Here is a 21,248-nt window from a genome sequence, read left to right on the forward strand (position 1 = left end):
TATAAAGGAGTTACTATTCCGTTGATAACGCTGCATAACACCTTGTATAGCGGCGTCACATAACAAGCTTTAGGTAGGTGGTGATATCAAGGACTGGCTCGTGAGACAAGTATACTAACGTGATAGATCAATTATTAGTGCAGAGCCATCAAGATTGTGTGGGCCCAGACTGTAAACGCGTGGATAAGGCGACCAGAGTCCTGCCTTTAGGCGGGACAGTCTCGCTTTCTTTCTTTCTTTCTTTCTTTATTTTATTATTATTATTATTTTGTTTTGCATCTGTCCCGCTTTTTTAATTGTGAATAAAATGTCATGCTTTTTTTGCAAATTATCCAAAATATCCCGCTTTTTGAAAATTACTATTACATTAGATATAATATGACCGTTTTTAAGAAATTATGATGAATTGGTAAAATTATGGCTAATCGAAACCAAATAAAATACCGAATTGTTAATATAAAATCTGTAATACTAACTGGTAACATTGGTCGACCCATTCACCGTACCGTACTGTATGTTGGTCATTGGAGTTCGTTTGAGACATTAGTGTTTAATTAGCAGCCTCAGGGTGAGGTGCTGCGTAGCAGCCGTCGCTGTCACTCGCATTTAAATCTGTGTATCTCTCTCTCTCTCTCTCTCTGTATATATATATATATATATATATATATATATATATATATATATATATATATATATATATATATATATATATAAACACACACACACACACACACACACACACACACACACACACACACACACACACACACACGCGACAATGTCTCGCTTTTAGCTCCAAAAAATCTGGGCACCTTACCCGTGGTAGCCAGAGAACGAGAGGACACTGGCCCGCCTTCTCCAGCACACCAAAGACGAGTGGGAGCTGTTCAGAATAAACCAGCAAACCATCAACAACATTGTTTCCCCGGTGCCGCGAAGCCTTCATGAGGCTTTTAAGGCAGGAGGCCACTGGACTACTTGCTAAGGCTTTCCTGGTTGCTATGGCTTGACCAGTGTCGGTAAAAATTGACATAGATATATTTTGGGAGTTTGGGTAGGAGTTTGTTTCATTTTCCCTCTAAGAGGTAGTGAGAGATACCGTTACTATATCCACCCATGAACACAGACATCAAATTTATTTACCTTTCACGCTCGGTTATTTTAAATAGCCTTTTCATATAGAGATGTCATTAAAAAATTATTGAATTTACATGATGGTGACTGTACAGAGGGAGTGTATACCGCGAGGGTGATCATATTTACTGTGGACACAGCCATGTCAAAGGTTGCATATAATATTTAGTTCCAAAAATTAATTACATGTAATGGTAGAGGACATTTCTTACACAAACATTACGGAAGTCAAAGCCATCCAGATTCCATTCTGCGTCTGAAGTCAAAATACACGGATGAACACAAATATCTGGCTCAGCACAAATGATTAATGTCACGTCAGTATATTTCTCTCACGAGCCAGTCCTTGATATCATCACCTACCTAAAGCTTGTTATGTGACGCCGCTATACAAGGTGTTATGCAGCATTATCTACGGAATAGTAACTCCTTTATATGATGCCCTGAATGAAAGAAAATAAACAAATTATGTGGCCACAACTTCGCATTTCATTCTCCCTCCCCTACCTACCCTCCCTCCCCTCCCCTCCCTCACTCCACCCTGCACCATCGCTCTTCCCCCCACCCACCTACCCTTCTCTCTCTGGCCCCTCCTCCTTAGCCCCTCTTACTCCAGTGCGACTTGCCGCGCATAAAGAGGCCACTCTGAGGCACGGGGTACAGAAGGATAGGTGATTATTTATGGCCACGACTGTGCATGACTCGGGATCGTTTCAGGCAACTCATGACGTACCTGCACTTCGCAAACAACGATGAGGCTTCCCAGACTGACCCCCTATGGAAAGTGAGGGAAATCCTGAACTTGATCAAGGACAAGTTTATGATGTTCCTTCGGACCTTCAAGAAAGTTGTGATTGACGAGTCCTTGGTTTTGTTCAGGGGCCGTCTTCGGTTCGTGCAGTATATTCCTAGCAAACGCCACCGCTTTGGAATAAAGTTTTTCGTGCTGTGCGACTGCAAGACGGGGTTCATCCTAGACTTCGTTATCTACACCGCCAGCAATGTGGACTTGGACAAGACCGACCCCCTTGGATTCTCTGGCTCTGTGGTGAAAGTGCTTCTGGAAAAGTACTTCGGCGGGAATCATGTCCTGTATACTGACAATTATTATACAGCACCGAAACTCGCCAAGCATCTTTCAGAGCACGGCGTTGGCTCCTGTGGCACTGTCAGGATCAATAGGGCACACTACCCTGGCTTCCCCGAGGCTGCAAGATCAAAGCGGGGAGACGTGCACTTGAAGAAATCAGACAAGATGCTGGCGATAAGGTGGCACGACAAGAGGATCGTCAATATGCTCACCACAGTACACAAGGGAGAAATCCAAGCCACTGGGAAGGTCGACAGAAGGACTGGCGAGCCTGTGATGAAGCCTGATGCTGTAATTGACTACAACGTCAATATGCGGCTGGTGGACAAGTCTGATATGATGATCGGAGAGATTGACTGCCTGAGGAGGAGCCGATGCTGATACAGGAAGGTGTTCTTGCACTTGCTTGATATGTGTATGCTGAACGCCTTCATCCTGTATAAGATCAAGAACAGGAAGCCAGCTACTTACTCTCTCAGGCGGTTTTCAAAGACTTGTGTTTACCAGCTGCTTCAGCGTTTTGGACAGGTACTGCCATCAGGTCCCAGGCACCACTCACAGACACGTCCAGACCACCTACAGTGCCAGGGACTACCTTCAGCGACACCGCCTAGAGCCACTGCCTAGCACTGCCAAGAGGAGGAAAGCACTGAGGAGGTGCAATGTTTGCAGCCACACCACCCGGCAGGAACAAAGTTTTAGACGCACCTCCTTTCAGTGCAAAGAGTGTCAGATTCCCCTGTGCGCTTACCCATTTCTTTGACTATCACAGCCTGAGTAGATATTGAAAATAAAGGTGGGAATATGTAAATAATACTGAGAGTGACAGTGATACTAGTGCTTAGTTTTCTTGTACGTACTGACAGTGATAGTCAGTTGAGTATAAATTAGTGCATGTAGTTGTAAAAGCACTGACAGTGACAGTGATTTCAGTGTAAATTATTGTACATAGTAATAATATAAGTATTGACAGTGACAATTCACTCCAGTGTAAGAAGTTGTAAGCATTTTTTTCTATTCTATGTTATGACAGTGACAGTTTGGTGTGTAGGAAATATTATTTTTATAAGTAATGACAGTGACAGTGATGAATTAGGCACTAAACTGACAGCGAGAGTGAAAGTGAGCGATAAAAATGAAGTGCGAGCGTCCTGTAACCACTGTCTGACTCTCTTCTTCTTCATTTCTGCAATATTCGCGGCCTTTCCTCTAACTTTCGCTCTGTTGAGCACCACTTCTCCTCCTCTAAACCTCGCCTTCTTTTTCTAACGGAGACTCAGCTGTCTGAGGCAACTGACAGCAAACCCTTTTCTGTATCCTCCTACTTCCTCTATACTCATTTCAAAGCCAAAGGTGGCTGTTGTGTATATATACGCAACGATTTATCTTGCTCTCGTGTTCCTGAACTCGATTCTTCTGAATTCTCTACACTCTGGCTTCGGCTTTCCTGTCATTCTCTGACTAAATATATCTGTGCTGTTTACTTATCTGCTAATTCTACTGACTATCAAAAATTCTTCGACTATCTTACTTCTGCGATGGAACACATTCTCTCCATTTCTCCTTTCTCTGAAATCTCCATTCTAGGAGATTTCAATGTTCACCACCACCTTTGGCTCTCCTCTCCTTTCATGGATCCACCTGGTGAACAAACCTACATCTTTTCTACCCTTAATGACCTAGAGCAGCTTGTACAGCACCCTACCCGCATCCCTGACCGCCGTGGAGAGAGCTCCAACATACTTGACCTCTTCCTCACAACTAATCCTTCTGCTTACTCTCTTAATCTTTTCTCTCCATTGGGTTCCTCCGATCACAACCTTATTACCTTAACCTGTCCTATCACTCCGGTACGGCCTGTGGACCCTCCAGGGAAACGTCGTCTGTGGCATTTTGGAGCCCCGGACTGGGAGGCCCTCAGGCAATACTTCTTTGATTTTCCCTGGAATGATTATTGCTTCCGTGGCCGGGAGCCATCTGAGTGTGCCTTGCGCATTACGGAGGTTATTCTCTCGGGCATGGAAGCATACATTCCTTTCTCATATCCTTTGACTAACGTAAGAAAGCCTTGGTTTAATCACGCTTGTTCTAATGCTGTCCGCAACAAGGAGAGGGCCTACAAAAGGTACCGGAGCCAACCCACCCCTGAATCACATCATCTTTACGTTTCTGCCCAGAATCGTGCTAAGTCTGTTCTTCGCTCTACTAAAAATAATTTCATCCATACTAAATGCTCTCAACTCTCCAACTCGAATTCTTCCCGCTCCTTCTGGCACCTTGCCAAAAATCTTTCTAACAACTTTACCTCATCATCCTTCCCTCCTCTTTTCTACTCTGATGGTTCTGTAGCTATTTCCTCTACTGATAAAGCAGATCTCTTCGCACAGACTTTCTCCTCCAATTCCACCTTAGATGATTCCGGTGCTGTTCCTCCATCACTTCCCCCCTCTGACTTCCTCATGGCTGACATTAAAATTTCTTCAGTTGATGTATTTTCTGCCATCACTGGCCTCAGTACTAACAAGGCATATGGGCCTGATGGGGTTCCTCCTGTTGTCCTCAAGAACTGTGCTTCTGTGCTTACACCCTGCCTAGGCAAACTCTTTCGCCTTTGTCTGTCAACTTGTACCTTTCCTTCTTGCTGGAAGTTTGCTCTCATTCAGCCAGTCCCAAAGAAGAGTGACCACTCCCAACCTTCCAACTATCGTCCAATTGCTTTAACGTCCTGTATTTCAAAAGTTTTCGATTCAATTCTCAATAGAAAAATTTTAAGGCATCTTTCCTATCACAACCTTCTTTCCGATCGTCAGTATGGGTTCTGTCAGGGACGCTCCACTGGCGATCTTCTCACGTACCTTTCAGACTCCTGGTCATCCTCTTTTCGGGACTTTAGCGAAAGCTTTGCCATTGCACTTGACATCTCAAAGGCTTTCGATCGAGTCTGGCATAAATCTTTAATTTCCAAACTGCCCTCCTACGGTTTCTATCCTTCTATCTGTGCCTTCATCGCTAGCTTCCTTTCTGGTCGTTCTATAGCTGCTGTTGTAGACGGCCATCGTTCTTCTCCCAGATATATCAACAGTGGTGTTCCTCAGGGCTCTGTCCTATCACCAACTCTCTTCCTTTTATTCATCAATGATCTTCTAAGCTGTACATCTAACCCTATCCACTCATATGCTGATGACTCCACCCTTCACCTTTCCATTCGGTTCCCGCAACACCCATCTCAGCAGTTACTTCAACAAACAAGGGGTGAGGCTATGGCACACCTAATGTCTGACTTGGCTCGTATCTCTGACTGGGGTAAAAATAATATGGTTGTTTTTAATGCATCTAAGACTCAGTTCTTACACCTATCAACCCGACAAAATCTTGCACAGGTATACCCATTAATGTTTAAAAATATTCAGCTTAATCCTGCATCATCCTTGAACATGCTTGGGGTTTCATTTACTCGCGACTTATCTTGGAAAGATCATATTACATCTCTTGTAAAATCTGCTTCCAAGAGATTGGGTGTGCTAAGCCGACTCCACTCTTTCTTTACCCCTGCACAATTGTTGACTCTATACAGGGGTTTTATCTGCCCCTGTGTGGAGTACAACTCTCATGTGTGGGGAGGCTCCCCACATACAGCCCTTCTCAATAGGGTGGAGTCAAAGGCTTTTCGTCTCATTAACTCTCCACCTCTTACTGACTCCCTTCAACCTCTGTCTCTTCGCCGCACTGTTGCATCTTTATCTCTTTTCTATCGCTACTTTAATGGTCACTGCTCCTTTGAACTGTCTGCTTGCATTCCTCCACCTCTACGACGGGCGCGTAGCACCCGTCTGGCAGCAAACTCTCATCCCTTTTCTGTCCAACTCTCTAATTCAAGAGTTAACCGTTACTCCCAGTCTTTCATTTATGCAACAGGTCAGGTCTGGAACTGTCTCCCTCTTTCTGTATTTCCTGCTGCCTATGATCTCCAGTCTTTCAAACCCAGTGTGTCCAGGCATCTCAAAATGATTGGATCTTGAATTTGGCTCTCTATTGTATTTTGTTTTTCTCTTTGAGGGAACTGTTACTGCGGGCTCATGGCCTTTGGTTCCTTCTTCCTCGCATAAAAAAAAAAGCCGAATAAAAGCGCGCCGCGGTGGTCTTTCTCATTCCCGCTTCACAATACTGGTAGTGACAGTGATTTTTATGGCCGTAATAGTGACATGCGAGCCTTTGGGAAGTACTATGATGGATAATAATGTAGTATACGTGTTTTTAGCTGTGAAAAGGGAAATGTTTGTTCAGTGACGGGAAGACCGCCGCCGCGCTGTATGTCGGCCGTACTCTCCATTGATTTTAGCCTTATTTTCAGTGCTTATTGTACAAATACGGATTCCAAACTACCTGTACGTTGTAGTATAAAGTGTACTCTGACATATTAAGGCAGTGGTAGAGGGGAAACCGGGTTGCTGAACGTGTGAAAGTGAAGATTTTGTTACCCAACTTTGCAAGTCTCCACAAGTCCTTGGGTAGTCCATGAAGGCTCAACACCTATCTCGGGAGAAAGCTGAATCTAAGTACTATCTGCCATAAAAATTATAATGTTCTAGGGTTAATCTCTGATTTTTGGCAAATATTTTCCTACAGGTACTCAGACTGTGATACAACCCCGCCACATGGGGGGGGTCGGCTATCGACGGCCGCGCTTTACGGGTTAATTCAGGTTTGGGAAATACACAGCTTTTACAGTCACTGCACAAGAGGCTCTTTTACACAAAGGAGGCGATACACAGGTGTTATAAGTTCAGGGGAATTTGTTCTGGCACTGACTCTAGTTCTAGTTTTTATGATAATACTGGGAGTTATATCACTATTCTCTGATTCTGGACATACATAGGATGGCTGGACACTGACACTGAGTTATGGTAATAATACTGAGGGTTTGCCTCTTGTCTCATACAAAATAGCTATACACTGTTTCTGGTGTTTTCCGTATTTCACTGATTTACACTGTCACTTATATCACACAGTATTGGCCTCTCGTTGCCAGCCTGCAAGAGCAGTATCTCACTGTCACTATAAGGGAATGTCACTGATCGGGTGAGGGGAAGGGGGGTGCGGCCTGGGGACTCGCAGTCGCCTGCCTGGGGTAGGAGGAGTCCCGTTGTCCCGCGTCCACGGGTCCACTCTCAGGGGCATCATCTCTCGTCGAGGGTTTGGGCTGGGCGTGGTGAAGGGCCCCTTACTGTCGGGACTGGGAACTGGGGTCTGGCGCTTGAGACTGGGGCCAAATAAGTCTTTGAAGAGCTCCCACAAGCGCCTGGTAGAGGAAGGGCGTAGCCTTCAGTGGGGAGGGATGAGGTCTCGCCTTGGGGTCCTGGGGGCACCCTCAGAGGTCCGTAGGCTGCGATCTCCTTCTGGTGGCAGCGCCGTCAGGTTGGGGCTGCGGTGCTGTGCCCGGCCGGAGTCCGTCAGGGGGAGGTCCTCTTCAGGGGTTGACTGGATAGAGAAGAGTCCCTGGGATAACACAGGGCCTCTCCACAGTCTCGGGGCAGCAGTCCTCTTTCTGGAGATTGCCTCGGTCTGGGGGAACAGAAGGGAGGCCTGTGCCCCTACTGGTAGAAATGGCTGACTGCAAGTCACCCTCGCATCACAGAGTCAAAGGGGGCGAGGTGCTTTGGTGTCCCTCCTCGGCGCGGCTATAGGCCATCACTGAGTTCCCTTGGGCAACAGACAAAGGGCAGCTATGGGCTGTCCCTGCACTGTCAGTGTGGTTATTGGCTGTCACTTGCCTGTTGGCATGGCAATGGTCCATCACCGAAGTCCCTTATTGAGGGCGAGGTATAGCTGAGGAGCGGCTATGGGCAGTCTCCTGCCTACGGGCATGGCTATGGCCCGTCACCTGCATCGTGCCCTACGAGGCAACTTCAGAAGGAGACGGGGAGTACCTTTCTTTCCTCAGTTTGGCTATGGGCCATCGCTGGCAGCACATGGCAGAGTGGCTGTGGGCCGCCTCCTTATTGGCAGCCAGGCTGTAGGCAATGGCCTTCTTTTGTGTGCAGCTTTTGGCCATCACTGGGGCCCAGCTATAGGCCGTGGCCCTTTGGGCAGAGCGGCTATGGGCCATCTCTTTGTTTGTGGCTTTGGGCCGTCACTGGGGTGCTGCCTAGAGCTGTAGGGTCAGCTCCACCCTGATCCTGGTGAGGGCTAGCTTGCCCGAATTGTAGTGCACTCAGATTGGGATGGTCTCATCAAACGCATTCTGGGGAATAGGGGCGAGCAGCCCGGGTGAACTTATGTCCGTATAGACTGGAAATGCCGTGCGCTCTCTCTATCCCTCCTTAGTCTCCTCCTGGGGGTGTGGTGGCGGCCTGGGTTGCCACAGCCGATATTTCAGGTATCATACTGCTTCATAAAATCCTTGTGAATCTTGATACCTTGTGTACCTAATGTCCGGGCTACGAAGTCAGAGGTGCCAAATCATTACTATTAGGACAATAGATCGTTTTCCCCTTAACCCACTATAAAGCAGTAAAATTTACTATTGTAAATTAGTTATTTTACTGCTGCTTTTGTTTTTTATATATATCTAATCTCACCTAATGTTTGTAGTAATAAAGACTGTGTAGGATTTGAGGATGACAGCATTATTTACTGTGGCAGCTACTTCTGACCACAAATCGCAGAGGATGTTTCATACCCATTCCTGGATTTCTAAATTTAGGAAAACGTAGTATCATATCACAACTCGATCTTTTTGTCACATCTACTGGATTCACCGAAAGAGTCCCCAACAATAAGTAAAATTAGGATGCGGGACTCTAATATTAATGATGTACATTGCAAGTTCAACATAAATAAGGGCTATGATATCTTCATTAAATGAACTATTATAAAGACCCTTATGTTTACATTTTGATCAGCTGCTTTAATTTTTCGGCTTACGTCGCCAGACTGGGTTTGCCAACAGAAAGTAAGCGGCCTGAGGTTCGAATCTGAAACTCCAGCTTGTATGACAGATGTGCACCTTATGATTCTTATACCATTCATCACGGAAGCCACACAATAAATGCTGGGAGCCATTGTCACTCTTTACAGTGGGTCTTACAGCGTTTGTGAAGTTTCCACCGGCGGGTTGGTGTCCACTGCAATACCGTTTTGATATGGGTTTGACGAAACTATGAGACTGTCCCTACGAAACGGTGTGGTAACCAGTTGTTGAAAAACGTTGTCCACTACCAAAGTGGAAACCCAAACTTTCATCGATTCTGGAAAACAGTAAACTTTTTTGTACATATTATTGTTGTTGCCATCATGAAATATATCACTGTAAATTATTTCACAGGGTACTTACCAGTATTACTAACATGGTTAGCGAATGCAACAGAAACTAGAAAGCAATCAGAGAGCACATATCTCCGCCAATGTCATTGTCATCTGAAAGGATGCGGATCCACCGCTAAATTTAATCAGTTCTTATTTGGTCCATGGTCCACCTTCCCAAAAAATTTCATTGAAATTCATCGATAACTTTTGTACATATTGTGCAAGATACTTCGGATCCGGATCTGCCTAAAAATTTAATCATTTTTTTCCTTGGCCCATGGCCCATCTATCCATGAAATTTGATCAAAATCCGTTCATAACTTTTTGATTAATCCTGCGAACAGACAGACAGACAAAAAAAAAAAGTAGAAACATAACCTCCTTGGCGGAGGTACTTATCACTATAAACCAACGCATGGCGTCCTCAATACTACAGAATTTCCAACTTCTGGCCCAAATTGCCCTCATTTCTCACAGTTTATTAATTATCCAAGGTCTCTTATTACTTCCTACGAAGTATACACGGACTTGTTTATACAACTGTACAATCACTCAGGAAAGCACTGTGACCCTGGTTAAATAGCCCAAGGTAATTAGGTTCTAGTAACACTGTGACACACACAAACGTACAAAATCAGAAACCGGGATGTATATCCTACAAAGTATTTTGTATGTTGTTAAACAGTCAGTGGCTTGAACAGTTAAAAAACACACACTGCCACAGATGTATAATTGATCTAAGAGATGCAGGTCCTATATCCGTGTACACTACATAATCTTATAAAAAATGAGCAGTTTTGTCAAGCTTCAGAAGCCATAATTTTTTCTTTAACGGTTGCTTAAACTCCTAACCCTAATAATGATTCGTTACTCAGGAGGTAGAAGCAAGAAGATAGATCATTCGAGTTGATTTGTATTTTGAGGCATTACTTCGATGAAATACATTTTAACTATTGCTTGCCTCCACGCACTTGGATTTATATAGGGTACAAATAATATCATTCCATTTATCTATCTATCTACTGTATATATATAATTATATATATATATATATATATATATATTTATCTCTCTTTCTCTCTCTCTCTCTCTCTCTCTCTCTCTCTCTCTCTCTCTCTCTCTCTCTCTCTCTCTCTCTCTCTCTCTCTATATATATATATATATATATATATATATATATATATATATGTATATATACAAGGACTGACCAAAAGATGACGACCAAGTTCCAGACAAAGGAGATGGTACAGATTGCGACATGGAATGTAAGGGGTGCGAATGATGAGGTGAAAGAGAGAATGATTGTCCAGGTGCTTGAGGGTGTGCAAGTGGATGTATGTGGAGTAACTGAAACTAAATGAATAGGAGTGTGAGAGAATGGGAGTATGGATGGGGTATATGTGCAGAAGCAGGTGAGAATGAGAGGGCAAAACAAGGAATGTGTATTGTTGTGGGTAAAATATGGAAGAAGAACATAAAAGAGTATGGATCAGTTGGCTCAAGGATTGTGTGGGTAAGATTAAAAGTTGGAATACAAATGTGGGCGATTGTGTGGATGTATGCGCCAATGCAAGATCGTGCAAACAGAGTGAGAGAAGAGTTCTGGACAAATGTAGAAGTGTGCATGGAAAAGTTTGGAAGGAATGAGTGTTTTTGATTGGTAATATGAATGGTAAAGTAGGCAATATGAAGGTGTATGGAATAGTTGGTGAGTGGGGTGTGTCTGCTGAGATAGATGAGAATGGCAGTGCTTTTGTGGACATTTGTGCCTGGAGGGGGCTGGTGATAGCCAATACCCTCTTCAGGCACAAAATGATTCACAGGTATACATGGCGTGTGATGAGAAGGGTGGGTGGTGAACTGAATGAAAGGAAAGCAATGACTGATTATGTGTGTGTGGATGAAAGGATGCAAAGATGTGTTATGGATGCAAGAGCATATAAAGGCTGGGGGAGTGGACTTTCTGACCAATACTCGATGGTGGCCAGAATCAAGATCCAAGTAAGATGGAGAAATAGAAGAAGGGAAGGACGGGTGGAAGGAATAGTTGCAAGGAGAGTGGAAAGGTTACAAGAAGATGAGAAATAGGCAGAATATAAGAGAGAAGTGGAGGAACGATTGGGTAAATATGAATTGGAGCAGATGGGGGACGTGGAAGGTGTATGCAAGATATTCACAAAAGAAATCTGAGCAGCATGTGATGTGGTTTGTGGGGTGAAGAGAAGACGGAGGGGGGTGCAAGGAACAGCATAGTGGAATAAAGAGGTGAGAGGCTGTGGCATAAAAGAAGAAAGAATACAATGAATGGATGAGAAATAGGGACGTGGAAGAAGTCGAGAGGCAGAAGAGAGAGTTATATATAAAAAGGAAGAGAGAGGTAAAAAGATTAGCTAAGAAGAGAGTGGATGAGGAATTTGGAAGGAATTTCAGTGTAAAGTGGAAGGACTGTAAGAAAATGTTCTGAAAAGAGGTGAAGATAGTAAGACAGGGTGGCAGTGAAGTTAGTAGGGGAGTGAAAGATAAAAATGATAGATTGCTAGTGGAGAAGGGAGAAAAAGTGAGCAGATGGTGAGAACACTTTAAGGAATTGTTGAACGTAGAGAATGGAAGTAATGCGAGTATAAGTGGTTGGGGAATGACTGGCAGAAGGAGGGAGAGTGAAGACAGGAAGAAATCAGTAGGATAGAAGTTGTGGAAGCAATGAAGAAAGTCAAATTGGGGAAAGCCCAAGGAATTGATGGAGTGTGCGGTGAATTGCTGAAGCATGCGGGAGAGATAGTAGTAGAATGTATGTGGAAGATGTGCATATTGGCCTGGGAGGAAGGTAGAGTCCCGGAGGATTGGAAGTCAGGTATTATTATTCCCTTGTACAAAGGAAAAGGGGAAAAAGAAGTGTGTGGTAATCATAGGGGCATTTGTCTTCTTAGTGTAACAGGAAAAGTGTATGGTAGGATACTTATTGACAGAGTTAGGGAAATGACAGAGGAATTAGTTAGAGAAGAACAGGGAGGCTTTAGGAAGGGAAAAGGTTGTGTAGATCAGATATTCATTCTTAGATCTTTAGTGGAAAAGTTTCTAGAGAATGAAAAGAAGTTGTATGAGGCCTTCATGGATTTGGAGAAAGCATATGAAAGGGTGGATAGACAAGGATTGTGGAAAATATTAAGATTATATGGAGTAGATGGGAGGTTGTTGAATGCTGTGAAGAAAATGTATGAGGGTGCTAAGGCTGCAGTGAGCGTGCATGGTGAACTGAGTGAATTTTTCTCTTTGAAGGTTGGGTTGAAACAGAGTTGTGTCATGTCTCCATGGTTGTTCAATCTGTACAGTATATGGATGGGGTAATAAAGAGGTACAAGGTAAGACAGTGGATGTTGGAGTGACCCTAGTGAGAGAGGGTAGTGTTTGGAAACTCCCTGTGCTGTTGTTTGCAGATGATACTGTGTTGTTAAGTGAAGACGAAAGGGAACTGCAAGGCTTGGTGGATGAGTTTGGAAGAGTGTGTAAGAAACGGAATCTAAAGGTGAATGTAGGGAAGTGTAAAGTTATGGTCTTTGAGAGAGGTGAAGTCAATGAATGTACAGTGAGGTTGGATGAGGAGGAAATGGAAAATGTGAGTACGTTTAAGTACTTAGTGAGTGTGATGAGTAAGGATGGAAGTTTGGAGGATGAAGTGCTTGAAAGGGTACAACAAGGAAGAAAGGTTGCTGGTTCCTTGAAAGCAGTGATAAGAAATAGGGAAGTGAGCATGGAAGTGAAAAAGTTACTACATGTGAGTATTGTGATACCATCTCTAACGTATGGAAGTGAAGCTTGGACGTTGTTGGAAGAACACAAGTTAAGAGTGAGAGCAGTGGAAATGAGTTATTTAAGAAGAGCCTGTGGAGTCACATGGAGAGACAGGCTGACAAATGAGGATATAAAGGAGCGTTCTTGTGTGGATGTGGATGTGATAGGAAGCGTTAGGAGAAACACACTGAGGTAGTTTGGCCGTGTGGAAAGGATGGAGGGTGAGAGACTGGCGATTAGAGTGTATGTGAGTGAGGTGGAGGGGGAGAGAGGGAAGGGGAGGCCGAGGATGAGATGGAGGGATGGAGTGGAGATGTACTGTATATAAGAGAGGGGGGTGAGTTGGGAGCAGGGCAGTGAAATGGCGGGGGACAGGGGGACGTGGAGGCGATTTGTTTGTGGCCACCCCGAACAGGATTAAGGCGTCAGGCAATATATAGATAGACAGATAGATAGGTAGGTAGTTTGGTAGATAGATAGATAGATAGACAGACAGACAGACAGACAAACAGACACATACATACATACATTTATGCATGTAGATAGATAGATAGATAAAGGTGGAACGGTTTTACACTTTTATTTCATTTTTTGAAGTGGGTAGTGCGGAAAAGTTGTCATTTCATGAGAAATTAAATTTTGTTAAAAGCATTTTGCTCTAGATGATATTTTTTACCGCCCCAAGCTGATTGAACCTGGAAAATTCACCATCGAAAATAAGCAATGATTGGTTATGTGTGTGCGGATGAAAGGATGCGAATGTGTGTAATGGATGCAAGAGCTTGTAGAGGTTGGGGGAGTGGACTTTCTGTCCACTACTTGGTGGTGGCCAGAATCAAGGTCCAGTTAGGAAGGAGAAATAGAAGAAGGGAGGGACGGGAAGAAGGCGTATTTGTAAAGAGAGTGGAAAGGTTACAAGAGGATGAGAAAAAGGCAGAGTATAAGAGAGAAGTGGAGGAACGATTGGGCAAATATGAAATGGAGCAGATGGGAGACGTGGAAGGTGTGTGCAGGATATTTTCAGAAGAAATATGTGCAGCATGTGATGAGGTGTGTGGGATGAAGAGAAGACGGAGGGGTGTGCAAGGAACAGCGTGGTGGAATGAAGAGGTGAGACAGGCTGTGGCACAAATGAAAAGGGCAACAATGAATGGTTGATAAATAGGGGCGTGGAAGAAATTGAGAGGCAGAAGAGAGAGTTATATATAGAAAGAAAGAGAGAGGTGAAAAAATTAGTAAGAGAGAGTAAGAAGAGAGCAGATGAGGAATTTGGAAGGAACTTGAGTGTAAAGTGGAGGGACTGTAAGAAAATGTTCTGGAAAGAGATGAAAAGAGTAAGACAGGGTGGAAGTGAAGTTAGCAGGGGAGTGAAAGATAAAAATGGTAGATTATTAGTGGAGAAGGGAGAAAAAGTGAGCAGGTGGAGAGAACACTTTAAGGAATTGTTGAACATAGAGGATGGAAGTAATGCGAGTATAAGTGGCTGGAGAATGGCTGGGAGGAGGAGGGAGGTGAGAAGACAGGAAGAAATCAGTAGGATAGAAGTTGTGGAAGCAATGAAGAAAGTTAAATTGGGGAAAGCCCCAGGAATTCATGGAGTGTGCGGTGAAATGCTGAAACATGTGGGAGAGATAGTAGTAGAATGGATGTGGAAGATGTGCAGGTTGGCCTGGGAGGAAAGTAGAGTCCCGGAGGATTGGAAGTCAGGTATAATTATTCCCTTGTACAAAGGAAAAAGGGAAAAAGAAGTGTGCGGTAATCATAGAGGCACCTGTCTTCTTAGTATAATAGGAAAAGTGTATGGTAGGATACTTATTGACAAAGTTAGAGAAAGAACAGAGGAGTTAGTTGGAGAAGAACAGGGAGGCTTTAGGAAGGGAAGAAGTTGTGTAGATCAGATATTCATTCTTAGATCTTTAGTGGAAAAGTTTCTAGAGAAGGGAAAGAAGTTGTATGCGGCTTTCATGGATTTGGAGAACGCATATGACAGGGTAGATAGACAAGGATTGTGGAAAGTATTAAGAATATATGGAGTAGATGGGAAGTTTGAATGCTGTGAAGAGTATGTATGATGGTGCTAAGGCTGCAGTGCGTGAGGATGGTGAACTAAGTGAATTTTTCTCTTTGAAGGTTGGGTTGAAACAGGAATGTGTCATGTCTCCATGATTGTTCGATCTGTACATGGATGGGGTAATAAAAGAGGTACAAGGTAGGGTAGTGGATGTTGGAGTTGCCCTGGTGTGAGAGGGTAGTGTTTGGAAACTCCCTGTACTGTTGTTTGTAGATGATACTGTGTTGTTGAGTGAAGACGAAGAAGAGCTGCAAGGCTTGGTGGATGAGTTTGGGAAAGTTTGTAAGAAACGGAATCTAAAGGTGAATGTTGGGAAAAGTAAAGTGATGGTCTTTGAGAGAGGTGAAGTCAGTGAATGTACAGCGAGGTTGGATGGTGGGGAATTGGAAAATGTGAGTACATTTAAGTACTTGGGTAATGTGATGAGTAAGAATGGAGGTTTGGAGGGTGAAATGCTTGAAAGAGTACAGCAGGGAAGAAAGGATGTTGGTTCCTTGAAGGCAGTGATAAGAAGCAGGGAAATGAGCATGGAAGTGAAAAAGTTACTACATGACAGTAATGTGATACCAACTCTAACGTGTGGAAGTGAAGCTTGGACGTTGCTGGAAGGACACAAGTCAAGAGTGAGAGCAGTGGAAATGAGCTATTTAAGAGGAGCCTGTGGAGTCACATGGAGAGACAGACTGACAAATGAGAATATAAAGGAGCGTTGTGGTTTGGATGTGGATGTGATAGGAAGCGTTATGAGGAACACACTGAGGTGGTTTGGCCATGTGGAGAGGATGGAGGGTGAAATACTGACGAAGAGAGTGTATGTGAGTGAGGTAGAGGGGAGAAGATGGAGGGGGTGGCCGAGGATGAGTTGGAGGGATGGGGTGGAGAGGTATATGAGAGAGGGGGGGGAGGGTGAGTTGGGAGCGGGGTAGTGAAATGGCGGGGGACAGGGCGACGTGGAGGCGATTTATTTGTGGCCACCCCGAATGGGGTTGAGGCGTCTGGGAATAGAAAATAGGGAACAGATGTGATATATACCGATTTGATATTTTGATGTATTTTCCTTTTGGATACTGCTGAAAACTATTGTTATACCTTGTAAATGACACATGCAAAGACGGATTGATATATGATAATATCTTCTACTGCCCCAAGTCGTCTGAGAAAATGAAAAAAAAAAATGAATTTTTTCGGTAGTTTCTTTAAAAATTTCTAAAATTCCACCATGATTTCTATAATTTAGGGGTTGCTGTAATATGAAAACTAAAAGCCTATATATCATTTGTGCAAAGGTATATCAATATATATAATATCTTCCACTGCCTCAGTGAAAATCAATTTTACTTATTTTCAGGAACCTGGCCTAAAACACTGCATCTATTACTGTTTGCCAGAGCTCAGAATATATATTTTCTGTTTTTAAGCTATTGTTTAGTTGAACAGAATTTCATATACAGCTCTTTGCATATTGTTTCTCATTTATATTGAGGAAAAAAAAAAACTCACTGCTAGGAGGTGGCTGTATTTCGAGTTCCACCGTACTCCAGCCCAACCACCCTGCCATTACTGGAACTATTTATGTGTTAAATTGTTTTTTAGTTCCAGATTGAGGCATTTGGTGGCGAGACAACAGAATTGATTGAATAAATCCATCCCGGTTGCTTCTCCCACAAACTTTCTCAGAAGCCTCGGTAACAAGCTTGATGTAATGTTCCACTGCTTGAGTGTGATACGGAATATCCTTTGTTTGCGAACGTGGAACATCGCCTGTCTGAATTATTTGCATCATATTTTCTGTGTCTACGTTCCTTGTAAGAGGAGGTTCTGTCAGCTCCAAGGAATGCTAGTCAGCCATTTCATAATATGATTCAGCGTTGAAAATTAGTGTGGGCAATTTAAAAGCTCTCATTCAGTTTGGTGACGAGCTTATCGCCTTCAAGATCCTCCTCCTCCAACCCTGCTGGAAGTGGCACGGCGAATTTTACTTCTGTCAGCGACTTGAGATGCATCTTGTTTACTGATCAGTCCAATATCTTTCAGAACAGCACTGGAGATACATACTGCTATTCTGTCAGATACAACTGTTCTGTCACGAAGTAATGCTACTGAAGGCAATTTGATATGATGTTTGTATATCTTCCGAGTGCTGCTCTTCACTCTTTCAGGCAGATTTCTCTCAAAATCGGAATCGTCTGTAGATGAAGCAGAGCTAGAGCTGCTATATACAGTACAGTAGATGAAGCTATTTGAATGGTTCCACTTGTTGATGGTTGAGGGTTTGCTGCATGGTCTAATTCTTTCTCTCTTCTCTCAATTCTTTTGGTATTCTTTCTAGTTGTTGTTATATCTAGAGAACCAATTTACCATCTTCCTCTGATCTCTCAGATAAGCAAGAAACTTCGCCTCCTGTTTTGGTACCTCTTTCATCCGTTCACATGAACAACATTTGCTAGTGCATTTGCAGGCTGGAATGTCGAAAAGTTTCTGGCCATCTGCCCTGAAATGCTCAATTCTCTTAACATAAGCAGGGTCGTCCTTTCTGTTGTTGTATGGTATCAACAGGTTTCTGTTCTTTGTGTGATATCTAACATATCCTTCGTTTTTTTTTTTTTTTTGTTATGTGACGAAGAAGGAACCAAAGGCCACGAGCCCGCAATAACTGTTCCCTCGAGGAGAAAAAACAAAATACAAGAGAGAGCCAATTTCAAGATCCTATCATTTCGAGATGCCTGGACACACTGCGTTTGAAAGACTGGAGATCATAGGATGCAGGAAATACAGACAGAAGGAGACAGTTTCAGAGCTGACCTATTGCATAAATGAAGGACTGGAGTAACGGTTAACTCTTGCATTAAGATCTGAACAGAAAATGGATGAGAGTTTGCTGCTAGACGGGTGCTTCCCGCCCGTCGTAGAGGTGCAGGAATGCATACAGACGGTTCAGAGAAGCAGTGACCATTGAAGCAGCAATAGAAAAGAGATAAAGATGCAACAGTGCGGCGAAGAGACAGAAGTTGAAGAGAGTAAGTAAAAGGAGGAGAGTTAATGAGATGAAAAGCCTTTGACTCCACCCTATTGAGAAGAGCTGTATATGGGGAACCTCCCCACATATGAGAGTTGTACTTGACACAGGGGTGGATAAAACCCCTGTATAGAGTCAACAATTGTGCAGGGGTAAAGAAGGAACGGAGTCGGCTTAGCACACCTAATCTCTTGGAAGCAGATTTTTCAAGAGATGTAATATGATCTTTCCAAGACAAGTCCCGAGTAAATGAAACCCCAAGCATGTTCAAGGATGATGCAGGATTAAGCTGAATATCATTAAACATTAGAGGGTACACTTGTAGAAGATTTTGTCGGGTTGATAGGTGTAAGAACTGAGTCTTTGATGCATTAAACACAAGCTTATTTTCACCCCATTCAGATATACGGGCCAAGTCAGACGTTAGGTGTGACATAGCCTCATCCCTTGTTTGTTGAAGTAACTGCTGAGACACGCATTGCGGGAACCGAGAGGAGAGGTGAAGGGTAGAGTCATCAGCGTTTCAGTGGATAGTGTTAGACGTACAGCCAAGAAAGTCATTGATGAATAAAAGGAAGTGAGTTGGTGATAGGTCAGAGCCCTGACGAACACCACTGTTGATAGATTTAGGAGAAGAACAATGGCCGTCTACAACAACGGGTATTGAACGACCAGAAAGGAAGCTAGAGATGAAGGCACAGATGGAAGGATAGAAACCGTAAGAGGGCAGTTTGGAAATTAAAGATTTATGCCAGACTCAATCGAAAGCCTTTGAGTGCAATGACAAAGCTTTTGCCAAAGTCCCGAAAGGATGACCAGGAAACTTAAAGGTAGGTGAAAAGATCACCAGTGTAGCGTCCCTGACGGAAACCATAATGACGATCAGAAAGAATGACGTGATAGGAAAGATGCTTTAAAATTTGTCTATTAAGAATTGACTTGAAAACTATTGAGATACAGGATGTTAAAGCAATTATATGATACTTAGAGAGTTTTGAATGGTCACCCTTCTTTGGGACTGGCTGAATGAGAGCAAACTTCCAGCAATAAGGAAAGGTACAAGTTGATAGACAAAGGCAAAAGAGTTTGCCTAGGCAGGGTGTAAGCACAGAAGCACAGTTCTTGAGAACAACAGAAAGGACTCCATCAGACCCATATGCCTTGTTAGTTTAGAGGCCTGTGATGGCAGAAAATACATCAGGTGAAGAAATTTTAATGTCAGCCTTCAGGAAGTCAGAGAGGGGAAGTGATGGACGAACAGCACCGGAATCGTCTAAGGTGGAATTGGAGGAGAAAGTCTGAGCAAAGAGATCTTCTTTATCAGTACAAGAAATAGCTACAGAGCCATCACAGTGGAAAGGAGGAGGAAGGGATGATGAGGTAAAGTTATTAGAAAGGTTCTTGACAAGGTGCCAGAAGGAGCAGGAAGATTTGGATTTGGAGAGTTGAGAGCATTTAGTACGGATGAATTTATTTTTAGCAGACCGAAGAACAGACTTAACATGATTCCGGGCAGAAACGTATAAAAGATCTGATTCAGGGGTGGGTTGGCTCTGGTACCTTTTAGAGGCCTTCTCTTTGTTGCAGACAGCATTAGAACAAGCGTGATTAAACCAAGGCTTTCTTGCATTAGTCAAAGGATATGAGAAAGGAATGTATGCTTCCATGCACGAGAGAATAACCTCCTTAATTCGCAAGGCACACTCAGATGGCTCCCGGCCATGGAAGCAATAATCATTCCGGGGAAAATTAAAGAAGCACTGCCTGAGGGCCTCCCAATCCGCAGCTCCAAAGTTCCACAGATGACGTTTCTTTGGAGGGTCCACAGTCCATACCGGAACGATAGGACAAGATCAGGTGATAAGATTGTGATCGGAGGAGCCCAACGGAGAGAAAAGATTAACAGTGTAAGCAGAAGGATTAGTTGTAAGGAAGAGGTCAAGCATGTTGGAGCTCTCTCCAAGGTGGTCAGGGATACGGGTAGGGTGCTGTGCAAGCTGCTCTAGGTCATTAAGGATAGAATAGGTCTAGGCTTGTTCAACAGGTGGATCAGTGAAAGGAGAGGAGAGCCAAAGGTGGTGGTGAACATTGAAATCTCCTGGAATGGAGATTTCAGAGAAACGAGAAATGGATAGAATTTGTCCCATCGTATAAGTAAGATAGTCGAAGAATTTATGATAGTCAGTAGAATTAGGGGATAAGTAAGCAGCACATGTATATTTACTCAGAGAATGACAGGAAAGCCGAAGCCAGAGTGTAAAGAATTCAGAAGAATCGAGTTCAGGAACACGAGAGCAAGATAAGACGTTGCGTACATGTACACAACAGCCACCTTTGGCTTTGAAATAAGTATAGAGAAAGTAGCAGGATACAGAAAAGGGCGTGCTGTCAGTTGCCTCAGACAGCTGCGTCTCAGTTAGGAAAAGAAGGTGAGGTTTAGAGGAGGAGAGGTGGTGCTCAACAGAGCGAAAGTTGGAGGAAAGGCCACTGTGGGAATTGATGCTGACCCCCATATATCTTCCAAACGTAAGGAGATAGAGTGACTAATGTTACCCCATATAGGTTCTTGAGATGATGTTTTCCTCTCTAATCTTTCCCAAGGGCAAGCTTTCATCAAGTCTTCGTAAGTAGAAAGACATCGTCTGTCCAATACAGCAGGCTTACCAAAGACAGGGCAATCAAGTCCTTCTGTTTACTCATTGTCTCACTGCCGCACGTGTATTCTCATAGACTGCAGGGCTGCTACCGACCGAACACTATAGCATTTTTGACCAAGTTCCTGAAAATAAGTAATACTGATTTTCACTGAGGCAGTGGAAGATATTATTGTATATTAATGTACC

This window comes from Coenobita brevimanus, chromosome 53, assembly GCF_032717465.1.
Source record: "Coenobita brevimanus isolate Jiangsu-jjx chromosome 53, ASM3271746v2, whole genome shotgun sequence".
Classification (NCBI taxonomy): Eukaryota; Metazoa; Arthropoda; class Malacostraca; order Decapoda; family Coenobitidae; genus Coenobita; species Coenobita brevimanus.